We start from the raw sequence: 11,071 nt of genomic DNA, 5'->3' as shown, positions 1-11,071 counted from the left end.
TGTTTCACTTCCTTGACTTCCCTATGCTTTATGGTTACTTGTTTCCTGTTGTTTCACTATGTCTGCGGTTTTCCATGACTCAAAGCTTGTATTGGAAGAATTTGGCAGCAAGAGGAACTTATTGTTGCAAGAAAGGCCAGCTCCAGCTATGCTCAGATGGTTCTCACAGTACTTTAGTTTTGAGCTGCTTTCTTTATCTTGGTTATGTAGCCAGCAGTTTAATGCAACTAGCAAGATATTTATTTTAAGATGCAATTCATGTCATCTGACTGCCGAGCTCTGTGCATTACTTCCATGGTTCGTGCATTCTTGCTATTCTTATTTACTACCTAAACTGTATTTGTTTGATTCAGTAGTAATGTACAGGTATCAACTATTCATTTGCTTCAAGTATGTATGCACAGAAAGGCAAAATATGCTGTTCTGTGGGATATCTAGATTATTTTATGTAACCTTCCTGCTTGGAAATTGATATGATGAAAAGGCTTGAGAGTCTTGCTAGATGTAGCTTGGCATGGTGCATGTTTTTATGCTTGTTTGTGCATGGATAGTAAGAGGTTGCAGTGCAGTCTGAGGGGATGAATTAATTCAAGCATCTATTCTTCATGGTTGATGATAAGTGTTGCATTGTTTCATATTACATACAGCATATGCACATTATTAGATGCCTAAACGTAGCTCCAAACAGCTTCCTCAATTGCAATTTGTTTCCACTCGCGATAAAATAAATAACTTGTTTGTAGGAAGTTCTACTATGTACTGAGCTTGTGGTTCGTGCAGGTATTAAGTCATAGGTAGGCGCGCTAAACTTTGACCCAAGACGATTCACTAAAACAAGACAAGACTAGTACATGCGCGATGTCTTGTCTTATTTTAGTGAAGCGTCTTGGGTCAAAGTTTAGTGTGCCTACCTATGACGGAAAACCAACTAGCCGTCATTACAGCATTGCAGGTATTAAGTGTCTGCTTTAAAGTGCATAACAAAAATTAAACTGCCTCTATACACAGTTTGCTTTCAAGCTTTTGTAACTATCCTTTAGGTTCAGAGCTATTAGAACCACTGTCATGGTCATGCATTAACACCGGGCCTGTTTTAATTTCAGGTAGTGCTTTTCATCGACATATTCATTCATTTTATTTCATTTTATATGAAAAGCCATTCAGCATACATGCATTTCTGTTGCCATATTTTTCAGCTCAATTCTAAATCTTGCTATATTTCGATCAAAATTTAAGTGCAGAGATACGTTCCCTTTCTTGGTACTTGTACTCTTGTGAGGGCAGTTTCAAGTTTGTTCCTTCAGATTCTCAGGTTAGTTTCAGTAGATTTTCACATGCTTGGCAAACATGTTTTTAGCGAAGTTTTTAGCATAGGTTTACATTTTTGGCTTATTTACAGCAAAGAGACTTTGAGCAATATTCATTTGCTCATAGTATATAGCTCAAAACAAGTTGCTTTTATCGTTTTATCAAGTGGAAAAAGAAAGCCATCTGATCATTGCTAAGGCTTCGATATGCTTTACAAAATAATTATTTTGATGATACTTCAGATGGCCTTGACATTTCAGTTATGTTTGTCAAATGCCTGTTAGGATTGTGGGTGTTCTTATTGTAACAGAGAAAGAGATTTCAAGCTTATTGCTGCATTAGAAGATTTGTTACTATTATATGCAAAGATGTATGCCTCCTTTTTTTTTAAAGGCAACCTAGGAATTACATAACCAGAAGAGCGCGGTTTCACCAAGACTGGAACAACACTGTTGGGTGCTCTACCTTTGTCATGGAATGAAATTTGTTGGTGTGCAGAGTTGTTTATGGGCTAGCACTGTTATGTTCAGTACCTGTTGTTACTGCTTACACTCGTTTCATTTCTGGCACCTTGCCTGGCAGCAAGTGTACCTGACATGAAGTTTGTTGAAATAGGCTCCATATTTTTGTTTCGATGTGAATTCTTGTGCTGTGTGTTCGCAGTATTTAATTTGTTATTCTGCAATCCTGTGCCAAACTTTTTTACGCTATCTCACGAGAACATTTGTATGCCACTTGTTTCTACAGCGCAAGCACTTTTATTCCATAGGCTGCCTGACATTATGTCTCATGCACATGCGAGTACCAGTGAACAGAATTTTTCAATAACGCTGTCATCCGGGCGCCTTTGATCCTGATAGATTGCGACCTCAACTGAAGCGTTGGGCATCCTCAGCACACGCCAATCACGAAATTCCCGACTCAGTTATGGTCAACAAATTGGTCTGCTTCATGCCAAATGATGCTATGTGCACGCATTCACATGTAGCATATTAGCCGTCTTTAATTAAGCAAAATTAAGCAAAGAAATTTTTTCTTTTTGAATTAGAGTAATGCAATTTTTTTAATTATGTACAAGCAGGCAGTTTGGCCTCATATTAATATGTATTTAAACATTTCTTGGGTGCAAGGGTAACTAGCAGTGATAACTTCGCAGTCTAAATGGTCTAGCAAATGCGTTCAACCTAAATTAACTGTATTGGGATTGAAAGTGCCCATGTGACAGCGGTATAAACGAAAGCAAAGTACATTAACTGGCCCTGTATTAGATATTTTGGTTCTGCTTTACATTTTGTCCAGCTGTACTGACATCGTTAATTGAAATAGATGGCTGCACTTTTCCTCAGAAAGCACTAGCTAACATAGGCTAACATTTTTTCCGGAGGTGCCATCTGGAGGTTCATTTGCTTGGCATCACTTCTTGTTGCTCTGCTTGCGTTTTTTTTTTTCTTCTTCTTTTTTTTCCCGGGTAGATTTTATGACTCCAATATTTTGTAATTGCTAACCAGATGTGTGCAATGCCAAAGCTTAACAAACATGATAGTATCTGTTTTCAGCGAACTTGAGTTTTGCTGCTTGCCAGCTATGTTTCTTTTTTTTTTTTCTTGTGACAGGTATTTTGACGCCTTAGCAGCAAATGGCTTCTGGGTGCTTTACGGTTTTCATATTTTGTGCTACTGTTTAAGTCCTTGGTTATTAGTTGAACCCACACGGTGAAGTGCTGGGTTTGTTACATATGGACCGGCCGTGGCCATCACTGAACATGGTATTTGGTTTGTGACAGATCTAGACTCCCACCTCCAGGCATCACCTCCGCACAAAGCTTTAGTGAAAACTATCTAACAGTTAATGCAGGAGGAGCATTAATAACCATCTGTTGTTACAGTAACGCAGCTGTCAATGTTGACTTTTGTTGCCACATGAGCTCTGGGGAAGAAACAGTAATCCACAGAGAGTACCTGAATAATCTTTCTACCTGAACAAGGCAACTCGTTTTTTGTGTACAATACATGTATCGCTGGCCTCGTTTGAGTGTGAATGTGGTCTGCGTTGATGTTTACATGTTGCTTGCTATTTGCACGTTATCTGCCAATTTGTTGTTGAGGCGAGTTGCAAATTGGACATGCATGGGGACTACTTGTTGAATTCAGCTTGAATGAGGTGCAGTCTGTGGCTCCTTTTTAGCTTACTATTGTGCCCATAGTTAGAGCCTAGGCTGGCACTTCTGTTCCAGAGCAGAGGTTACATTTTCATGTTTGCAGGAGCTAGGAGAGCTGTTTAGTGAAGTTCCACTATCTCTAAACCTAATTTTACTGCTTGCTATGAGCCTGAAGTTCAGCTTCCAACAAAGCAAAGGGTGTAATGCTGTTTACTTCAAGCACCTTCTCAGCAGTTTTCTTGAGAAGTATCGCAAATTCTTACGGTGGGTCCTAAGTGTAGTAGATGAAGAGTGAAGGCAGTATATAAGGTAGTTGTCAACGTTGTTGGGACTTTTGAACACTTTTACAGTGCCAACTTATAAAACTAGACTTATACAGTTACATGACATAACGTTGGCATAGCTACGATCTGTTTTCTTTAAATCTGCATTAAATGCTCGCATGCTTGCACAGCTTATATTAAGGATATTAAGGTAAGGCAACAAAACGAAAATTCAGTCGTTACTGCTTTGCTGCGAAACCAAAGACAAAAAATAGCTGAACTCTTGTCAGGGCACTGGGAATTGGGCAGATGCCTCAAGGAGTGCAATTTACACTGTTTCGAGGTCTCTTCAAGGCATTTTTTGTTTTTCTTTTAGTCATTTAACTAAATGTTAGCCATTTTGATTCTGTAGCGCTTGACAGAGTCACTGTCAAACACTTTCACGTAGAATGCCTATTCATGACGGCATTTCTTTCTGCCTTTGGGCTTATTGCACACATACTGCAACATTTCTTGAATTTGAGCTATGCCTTTGTCAAGACTATTGATTTGAAGGCTTTTAGCAGACTTTAAGTATGGTTCGTGGGCCATATTGGGTTTGCTTGTTTGTTTCTTTCTTTCTTTTTCCTTTTATTATCAGCACTTTTTGTGTTTATCGGCTAGAAACCTCACCAAGCTTTTCAAGTTTAAACCATTTTTAGACTTTATGCAATCAGATGTAGCTCGTCGCATGAAAGAAGCCTGCAGACACTTGGAGAGTTTGGCACGATTACGCTTTTCAATTTATAGCAATAAAGTAATTGGTGCATAACTCTACCTACTTTACTAAGTGAATAGGTGTTCCAATAAATGCAGCAGGCATGACAGGTAGTTAACAGTTGAGTGCGAAACAGTGTTCTGCATACTGCAACGTGCTTGCTGCCTAATGAGTGCTACACTGTGGCTATAATAACTTAGCAAAACAAAAAGGCAGCATGGCTCGGAACCTTTGAAGAGTAGTTCAAAAACGTTTTTCTGTAATCAGCTTAGGTGGAAAAAAATTGGAGGTAACTCCAGTTTCAGTCGTGCGACTTTGTGACTTCTTTCCGTGGAACCTGCAAGACATTCCCCCTTTTTTTGGAGTACGCAGTCCCACTTCCCTTCATTGAGAAGAAGGGAGCGCGGAGTGACAGTGTGCGACGAAAGCACAGCAGTTGTTTGCAAAGGCAGGTTTGCCGTTATGACAGCTGCTGTTAACGTTAAAGGGGGCCTCGTTTTGTTTACTGCACTCGGTGCAACGCAGTTTACAAGCTATACATGCTGCCATTACAAGATATGCACAGGAAACCATGCACTCGTTTGTTTGTTTGTTTGTTTGTTTGTTTGTTTGTTTGTTTGTTTGTTTGTTTGTTTGTTTGTTTGTTTGTGCGCAACTTGTTTTTGGATGCTGCAGTTTTCTCAGCGGATGCATCCATACTGGCGCTCATACTTTATTTCTGTCAGAGAAGAAAATGAAGCGGGCGTGTTAAGAGGCAAGTGAGAAGCTCTGTCTCTCCTTCTCTCCCACTCTCTCTCTCTATCTCACTCTCTGTCGCAACGCATTTAACATAGTTGTGGCAGTCCCATCCTCTTGGTGACGACGATACTGATCGTTTTTTATACTCTGCCTCAGAGCTGCCCTGCGCAGTCCAGGGCTGACAAGGGGCAACATTCAGAGTTGCTCATTTTTTGAGGACACTGCTGTTGTTGGATGTTGTGTGCCAAATTGCCAAGCTCTTGATTTTTCTTTTTTTCGCAGCTGCTGTCTTTGCGGAAGGAAGGCAGCATGGGTGAGGGAGGCCATTCGGTGTGGCCCTTTGACATTTTTGTTTTTTTTTTGGCGTGTCTTTCGGCACCCGCATTCCTTGTCACATGTCAAATGGTGTGCCCTCATCCATGCTCCTTCCTCAGTGGCATCATCTTTCGGTCATGCTTTTGTGTTTTCTACGCAACTGTTCGTGTCAGTGTCATCTCAAAGCCAACTGTAGTATTCACTGTGTGTTGCAAATCTTGCTTTTTTAAATTTTTTTATTTCATTTTCATGATCATCATTTTGGGTGTTGCCTTTGTTTTGTACTACATTGTGTGTGTGTCCCTTTGGGTGAGGGGAATCACTGCCACTTGTTATGGGACCGCTGCTGTTGCACCGGCTCCCCCGTGCCAACCTGCTTTGTGGAGGATTGGTCGAAGCAAAAGGATATGTGGTCGGCAGGGAGCAGCGATTGTTCTCTTCTTACTTTTTTTTCTTCTGTGAGAGTTTTCTCTCTTTCCCCGGTGTTCACCGGTGAGAGAGAGAGAGAATCTTGTTCCGAAGCAGTGAGAGAAAGTGTACTGTGTGGACCTTTTACTGTGGACGGAAGAGTGGCATGTGCGGTGTGTCAAAGAAGCCTGTCGGGGCGTGCGCCCCACTGTTTGGATGTGTTTTGTTGCAGCTGGTTGGCGCATTCTTCTGGGAGGAATGCAGGGTTGAGGTTATATATGAGATAATCTAATAAAAGTAAATAGAGTTGTGTTACTAAAAGTGGAAATGTGCTGGACTGCTACTTTGTTACACACACACACTCACACCAGTGCAAATTGTGCAAGCTCTAAGGGTCCACTCGAACTTGGTTGGCAAGCAGAGAGAGCACTCTTATTAGTGTGTTAAATGCCCTCTATCGTCATAGAAGAATGGCATTTAAGCCTAGAACCTTTTCTGCTCAGGATTCTGGTGGTGAAAGATTTTAAGAGGTCATTACCAAAAAATCTTTCAGTGAAACACCCATTTTTCCCCTTTATCTTCCCCATTTTCCTGTTCCTTTTCTTCCCCTTTCTTTTCAGCATGACTTCTTTGCCAGAAGGTACAGGGCGTGTCCATGGTAACACACATGGTACATTTAATACACAGCAAATGATATGTTATAATAATGCCATGTTTTTGTTAGAAGCCATAAAGGATGGGAAACAGTTGAAAACAAAAACATATGAAGCGATCGATAAAAGGTTATTTCAGCCAGTTTAAATTGATGATGCCTAAATTGTTTAATTATTTATAACTTTGCTTTGTTCAAGTTCACAAAATGGTATTTTGCTTACCAGCCGAAACACTTTCATGGAGGCACTTTTTGCTAGTAGGCACTGTGAACAGGGCTTGCAGTGAAGCATAGAATGCACCATTTTCTTTGTGTTTCACAGGCTTGGTGCTCTCAGCTCAAGTGGTGACATGGGTCCAAGCCCTGCACCAAATGTTGCAGGCTTGCTTTTTACTAGGTCTAGTTAGACAATACTAAAATTGGCCAGCTTGTACTTGAAAGGCTCTAGAAGCTTGGTCTATGTAAAAATGAGGAAGGTCAGGTTGCATCAGCCTGTGTAGTTAAAGCAAAGAGTTGTGGGTATAAGAGGTTTTATGCAGTTGGATGTTTCACGCTCGATGGCCTAGCCAAGCTAGGTATCTGCTTTAAGGCAGCGTGTAAAAGCCTCAAGGCCTATTTTTCTTTAGTGAGATTCACTTAAATGAACTGTAAACAGTAATATGAAGTCTGTCTAAATTGCAAAAAGTTTCACTTTAAACAGACTTATTAAGAAGGAAAATAGCCTAAGCATTTAATAAAGTTTCAAATCTCCACGCACATTCTGCACTTTTGATGGCAGCAATTTTAGAGCAAATAAGCTGGCTATCTGAGTCTTATAAACTGTCTATAAAAAATAACAGTACCTAGAACTTGATAAAACTTAGTAATTGGTGGTTGGCAGCTATTTCCTCCTTAACATATATATTTTATTTGAAGACTTAAGAGAAAAGAAGCATTTCCATCCTTTCTATAAATTCAGCTTAGTCATAGTGATAGTGTCCCAGTAATGGAAACTGTTTCCCAGTCATGATGGTAGCTTCCTTCATAAAGTGTCAAGTGAGATCCAAAGCAGTGTTTTTATTCCACATTATCTTTATGCTGTGCGAAAGGTATGGTCAAAACTTCAGTTTGGGCAGGTCGTTCTATACTGGAAACATACCAGCACTGAAGCCAGTCGCTGGTTAATCTGCAGTAGGTGCATCATAATGAATAAACTAATGCTTAGAATAGCGCCTGTCTTATCTTGAGTGTTCCCTTGCCTACATCTTTTTTTGTGGTAGTCGCATATGTTTCATAAAAGGTATGGTACTTTGATGCTGTCTCTGCTGGTACTTCTGGTTTGGTGTACCTATGGGAAAGACTCTTAACTACTTATACACACTGCCGAGATTGTTGCTCACTCCTTCCTTTCGCATGCTGACCATCACCAGCTCCTGAATTAGAGTAGGTGTTAGTAAGCGTATCGTTTCGTTTTAACAGGTGACTGAACATTTTAGAAACTGGATTGGCAAAATTTAATTATTCTCACTGGCAACTTTTGGGCCTGTTGCACAAATCTTGGTTCATAATGTTAATGGCCTTGAGCACAGCTCTAACAAAAACTAATGTTGAGGTACGCCTACGAGTAGTTTATATTTGCCATCTCGTGCATGCACTCGAAGGGGGTTCAAAAGTGGGCCACTGCTAACTAGTAGAGCTATCATTTAAGGAGCTCATCATTGGTACTCTTTCTTTCTAAGCAAGCCTCGTTGTTATAGTTTCCATTCCTTACCTTTAATGTGCAAAATTTTCTCTAATTGAAGGGATCATGGGGTGTTCTATTTCATGTCTTAAAAATTGGGTGAATAACACTAAAGTGTATGTATGAAAGATTGCCTCATTTTACATGGCTGTGTTATTGTAATAGTTGTTAACATATTAATTATGACCGACGATTTTCTTTGCAGGCTGTGATGTTGTAGACTCAAGTGAGGAAACATCTTCCATTTTTAGCAGCGAGTGCTTAGATGCAGCTGTTCTACTACGGCACTTGGAAGCAGACACGGGAAAGCTGGCACTTTTCACAGAAGATCAGCTCGAAGTAAGGCAGCGTTTTTCTTTGCCTGATCCCTGGACACTTCTAAGACAGGTTTCAGTCTGTTTCTTGCTTTTTATTGCTTGCTGCATGTAAGTAACTGTCTTGTTATGCAGCATTTTGAATTCAGCAGTTTGACTGTTTGAATTCTTAATTTATGATTAAATGAGTAGCAGAGAGCATGAATGCAAACGAGTATCCACAAAGGGAGCCAGAAACGGGAGCCATTAACGCTGTCATACCTTACCCTTAAAAGCAAGGCATAAGTATCCCCCAAAGTTTCTGTAGAAGTATGCATAATTTTGTAAACCTCTCGATAGTCCTTTTTTTTTTCATCATGTTTCCACTGAGTGCGTCATGAGCAACCAGAGCTGATCTGCTTTGGTTTCCTAACAGGTGCTGGCAGATATGCCAGCAGACTCTGTGGATCCCGATCTGTTCAACACAACTTTTGTAGAAACCGTGATGGACACTTGCGGACGACTTTTGGTCGAGAAAAGAGAGGCACGGGAAGCCATCGAGTTCATCAAAGTTTTCTCGCAGAATAGCCAGAGCAGCCAGGATAACACTGATGGCTCACCACCTGGGTAAGGTGATGACGAAGTTGGTCCTCTGAAACGCACTGCTCCCGAGAAACAATGACAAGACAGTACAAATGACAGCGCAAAAATGCCTAGACCTTTGTGACAGAGGTTCGGTCAGGGAGTGTTTCGCTGTCGCCAAAAGCTATTACCAGCCCTCATAACTCAAGGCTACTTTGCTGTTGCTCGCACTCTAAAAATCCAAAATATAGTCCAGTTTTTGTGCTGTCATTTATGTCAGCTGCATTTATCTACAACACATGTATGGATTAGTTTGAGTAAATTGCCCTGCAAGAGCTTTGTATCTATTTATGTTATGTTTGTCACAGAGAGCAAGATGAATTTGTTAAAAATGATAGGCTCGAGGCCTAACGGGGTTAAGGAAAGTGTCACTTACTGTGTCACTTGCTTAATTGAGTAGGTAAGTGGCCACACTGACCATATGCCTGCGAGTTTTTCCGCTTATGTGGTTTTTCCAGCTGGCATGGGCCAGGCTGGGTACTGGCTCAGGCTGGGTATGGGCTCAGGCCAGCCTGAAAAGTTCTAATTCATATTGCGGCCCCGAGGCATCATTGCAAGGATGAGCTGATTGAGACTGTGGCAGAGCTAATAGATGTATGAGGAGGCAACTGTCTGTTCTGCATGAAATAGGATGGTTCCCCAATTTTTTTTTCAATGCTCGCTAATATACAAAATTTGTATATTGCAAAATAGATTTATTAGAGATATTGGTACAGTGCCTCAAAAGTCTTCAAAGTAAATCTCTTAGCATCAGGCGGATTACGTAAGGTCCTCAAAGGCTCTCGTGCAAGCTTCTTTGATGGCACTTAGGGGCTTATGATTGTGTCTTTTGAGCGAGGATTTCACTTTGGGAATAGGAAGTAGTCTGCTCTTACCAAGTCAAGACTGCAAGGGGACCAGGGAATCATCGTGATACTGTTTTTTGTCAGGTAGTCGCTGATCTTGGTGCTGGTTGCATTGTCATGATGCAGTTTCCTTCAGGACGAACTTAGTGCAGATCTTTCACATCACCAAATTTTCAGTGATAGTACTGTCATCTTATCAATGCCAATTTAATCTGCAATGGCTATTTACAAACTTAAATGACGTTCTGAATTCAGAACTTCATGCACATGTTGCATATTGTCGTTGGTTCATGGCGTTAACGGCCATCCAGCACGGGACTGGTTCTCCACACTCTCGGCCATTTTGGAAGAGCTCTGGGCACTTAAAAACTGCAGTCTGTGACATGCTTTCATCCGTGAACACTTGGCGAATCATTCCCACTGTCTCCATACCTGATTTCCCCAGTCCAACGCAAAATCTTGTGATGTATTGCTGTTCATTTGTTCGCTGCATTTTGCGCTCGCACCAAATCACCTGACAAGGGTCCACTGAAAACATGTCTAGCCTGAATGAACGCTCGGAGATGACTGGCGCTTGATGCTTCTTGAAGGTCACATTCCTCACCACCTGCACGTGCGGTGCGAGCACGCTAGGATGTATAGTCACGTCAGGAAAAAAAATTGTTCTCGATACTTTTTAAAACCCTGTAGTATTACAACATGAGAGCCTGCATGTGCCACAGCATGATATGACATGATAAAATGCTCAAGTGTACTATGGCTAACTTATCACAGAATCAGTTTGCTGGCTAGTCTGAATGTGCATATGGCAGCCATTTTGCCAAAGGGTAGTGCTTTTATCTCCTAGACTTTCATATATTTGTGTATCATTTGCACACCACTTCATATTTCATTTTTTCAGCCTTTGTGTTCGGAAAAAAAAGTATATATTTTTGCCTAACACAAATGATTCTGAGACAGTGTAATGTGCAT

Source organism: Amblyomma maculatum, chromosome 3, assembly GCF_055883805.1.
Source record: "Amblyomma maculatum isolate TAMU_Amacu chromosome 3, ASM5588380v1, whole genome shotgun sequence".
NCBI lineage: Eukaryota > Metazoa > Arthropoda > Arachnida > Ixodida > Ixodidae > Amblyomma > Amblyomma maculatum.
The sequence above is the reverse complement of the archived record's forward strand: the minus strand, read 5'-3'. Positions refer to the sequence as shown.